At 39.9% G+C, this 4,018-nt stretch overlaps 1 pseudogene; it reads left to right on the top strand.

Annotated features, from left to right (window-relative positions):
- Positions 1-3,162, top strand: LOC113780117 (annotated as a pseudogene).
- The last annotated feature ends 856 nt before the right edge of the window (positions 3,163-4,018 follow it).

Here is a 4,018-nt window from a genome sequence, read left to right as displayed (position 1 = left end):
ATGGAGCTACACATCCTTCTTTTCTGTATCTCTCTTTTCCTATTCATTATGAAACCATTTTTCCACGGTTCTTCATCCAGGAAAACCCCACCAGGACCTAAAGGCCTTCCCATAATTGGTTCGCTTCTTGAGCTTGGACCTCGACCAAACCAATCACTAGCTGCCTTAGCCAAAATTCATGGCCCAATCATGACTCTGAAACTCGGTTCCATCACAACCATTGTAGCTTCTTCACCTGAAGCAGCCAAAGAAATCCTCCAAAAACAAGAACAAGTTTTCTCAGACAGAACTGTCCCTTGTGTGGTCACCGCTCAGCCTTACCATAAAACGTCTCTAGCATGGGCCCCCGGCGACCAGCGGTGGCGCAGTTACAGACGTATATGCGCCACTCAAATGTTCACCAACCAAAGATTAGACTTGCTTCAGCCTTTGAGGCACAAAAAAGTTGAAGATCTCATGTTGTACTTCAAAAAACATTCTGACTCGACAGCTCCAGTTGACATAGGTCGGGCTTCTTTTGCAACCGCGCTTAATGTAATATCCAGCACAATGTTTTCCATTGACATAGTGGATTTAGACTCTGAGAATGCTCAGGAGTTTAAGGATTTGATTCTGGGGATCACGCATAATGCTGGGAAGCCAAATTTGTCGGATTATTTTCCACTGATAAAACCGCTTGACTTGCAAGGAGTGAAACAAAATATTAGACCTTTTTATCAAAGGTTGAATGAAATATTTGATGACCTAATCTTTAAGAGATTGGAGGCCCGAAAATCTGGGGAGAGTAGAAAAGATGATTTCTTGGATGTGCTTCTTGATCAGTGCGAAGAAGAGGGGTCTGGATTTAATCATGAAACTATCAAGTCACTGAGTACAGTAAGTTCTCTTTCTGTTACACTAATTCATGGGATCAAATTAGTCAAACCATAAATTTACATGCCATTTCATGCTGAAAGGATTTTAATTTAGAATATTCTTGACTTTCTACCAAAAAAAAAAAAAAAAGAACATTGTTAAAGAGCAAAAGGAGTCGGAGAAAATTTAACTTCGACAGCCTTCTTATTTGGTATATGTTCTTTTCTGTTTCTAGTCTCTACACTCAAAAGGGATTATTAATCTATATAGAGAGGTCAGGAAGATTATGCATAACTAACCAACACGTACGACAGGGACTTGTTGGAGTTGTGATAGTCTATAAACTTAAATGTAGAATCAGCGAGTCATAATGCTTCTTAATTGAGTTTGAAAAAATTAAGGGTAAATTACATTTTACCCTCCTGTGGTTTTCGCAAAAACCACATAACCCCCTCATGATTTTAAAAGCTATACATAAATCCTCTGTGGTTTGGGTTGAAGTGTCAAATAGACGGAAACTACCTATCGTAACGATTTGTGGGCGAAATGTCCAAATTACCCTAATATAAATACAAAAAAGGCAACAACGAACACGGCCGGGGCTTCCCTTTCCTTTCATTACTTCTTTCTTCACAACGAAAGGAACCGCGTCCGCAACAGTCAAAGTGGTGGAAGGCCCACCAGAGTCAAAGGGAGAGCTTTCTGCACCTCTCTTCAAGAGATAGGATTCCGGTTTCTGCATCTTTCTTTCTCCCATGCTTTTCCGTTGGTCAACTACCAAAAAAAGCCATTTCTGAAACAAGAGCTCTAGTCATGGTTTCATGCTGTATGGGAGCTGCTGATTGTCCCTGTCTAGGCCCCCACCAGTGATTCCATACTGCCCTTCTCCATTGTTACCTTCGCTGCCATGACCAGTACTACTGCTGCCATATCTTAAGCCAGGGCCCCTGCACCAGCCCCTGCCGTAGCCATAGCTGCTGTCCCAACTCCCTTGCCTGCTGCTTGCACCAGGACCATAGCTACCACCATTCCATCCATCACCATTACCGCCGCCATTTTGACCATATTTACTGCCTGGACCACCACCTCCACCCGATCCGACCCACCACCATTACCACCTACAGAGCCAAATCCACTGCCGTCATTGCTGCCTCCGCTTCCAGCCCCATAACCACCACCATTACCATCAACAGAGCCATATCCATTGCCGTCATTGAAAGAGATAAGGAGCACAGATCTAGGCTTTATTGGATCCGTTAAAGTGGTCAAGGGTAATATGGGAACGTTTCTTACTGTTACCAGTAGTACAAGCGCGTGTAAGACACGAATCGTCACGATGTATGTTTTCCGTTTATTTGACACTTTAACCCAAATTACAGAGGGTTTATGTATAGCTTTTACAATCATAGGGGGGTTATGTGGTTTTTGCCAAAACCACAAGGGGGTAAAATGTAATTTGCCCAAAAATTAATGTAGATCAGGACGTAGAGTTTTAATAATAAACGTATAGTATGACGAGTCATAGTACTTCTTAATATTATCTGACAACTGATGGTAGTCGATTGGTAGTCCTCAACTCCTCATTATTAATTCTTCAAGAAATTGATCCTTTATAATTCTTCCCCACCGTACTCGAGATTCCAAATTTGCATTTAGCTAGTATAGCTTATATCATCATTGCTATGACATTGATCTAATATGATAGACTTTTTTTTATTGCTGGAAGTGACACCAATGCAATATCAGTAGAATGGGCAATGGCTGAATCTTCGCAAACCTGAAGCATGCAAAAAGCAGAGATGAAATAAATTCAAAAAATTGGTTTTAAAAGGTTAGTTAAGGATTCAGACATTGATCAACTTCCATATCTTCAAGCTGTGGTGAAAGAGACCATGAAGACTCCATCCCCCTACTCCTCTGTTAATACCATACAAAGCTAACAAGGATACTCAAGTATTTGGCTTCAACGTACCTAAAGACAGCCAAGTTTAGTGAATGCATGGGCCATTGGAAGAGATCGAGTTATTGGGAAAAATCCCGCTTCATTTCTCCTGAGAGATTTTTAGGGTCCTGTTTGGATTTAAAGGGAGGGATTTCGAGTAACATACCATTTGGTGCTGGCAGAAAGAATTTGTCCTGGATTCCACTGGCTATCCAGGATGGTTAGTCTGATGTTGGCTTCGTGTATTCAAGCATTTTAGGTGGAGATTGCCTGAAGGAATAGCTCCAGAGAAATTGGACATGGAAGAGCAGTTTGGTTTAACCTTGAGAAAAGCCGTTCCACTTTTGCGTTATCCCCATACTTGAAGAAAAACAAAAATTTTAGAACTATGGTATATCGGCAAGAATAAAGGGGTATATATGTTTCACATTGTTCTGCCCTTTTGGTCAAAAAATGCTGTAGTAGTACTATATATCAAGTATCTACTGGTGTAGCAGGTTTATCTTTGTATTTGCCTACCGTGATCTTCGTCAAGAATGTTTGTTGTGTTTGTTTTATGGGGGATAACCCCTTGTAAGACTTTTGTTGTTAATCAGAAAAAGTTTCTGGGAAAAGAGAAAGTATCAAATTTAAGCTGTAATATCGTTTGTACTTGAAATACATAGTCTAAGATTATTGTCTTAAAAACAAAAATGGGCGTCTTAGCCAAAACTATTTTCCACCGACCCTGTTTATTATGAGGCTTCGCATTATCAAAAGATGGTAGCAAAAATAATTTAATGCAGGTAAACCACCTAAAAGTAACTTGAATCTGCTCCATGTCTGAGCTGTCAATTCACTAAGTTTAAACAGTGTTTTAAAACTCGGGTTGAATCGGTCGGTTTGACAGGTTGGACAGTGAACCGGTCATGGTTCCATCCAATTCATACTTTGAATTAATTGAATTTAAGAGCTGAAGAGAACCGCGTGAACCGTTCAAACTGGAATGAATCGTTGAACCGGCAATTTTTTTGTTTTTGTTTATTAAACTGAAAAAAAAGAATAGGTTCTTATTAACTCCAAAAACTAGTCACTAAGTGTCACATTCACTGACTTTTTTTTCATTTTTTGTCGCTTGTCAAGTTTACATCTCTACTTTCTAATTTCCCAACTTCATCCAGGCTCCAAGTTTCTTTTTTCTTTTAACAAAGTTGCAATCCTTAATTTCCAAAGCCATGATTA

Source organism: Coffea eugenioides, chromosome 8 (genome assembly GCF_003713205.1).
Source record: "Coffea eugenioides isolate CCC68of chromosome 8, Ceug_1.0, whole genome shotgun sequence".
NCBI lineage: Eukaryota > Viridiplantae > Streptophyta > Magnoliopsida > Gentianales > Rubiaceae > Coffea > Coffea eugenioides.
This window is presented reverse-complemented; position numbering and strand designations above follow the sequence as displayed.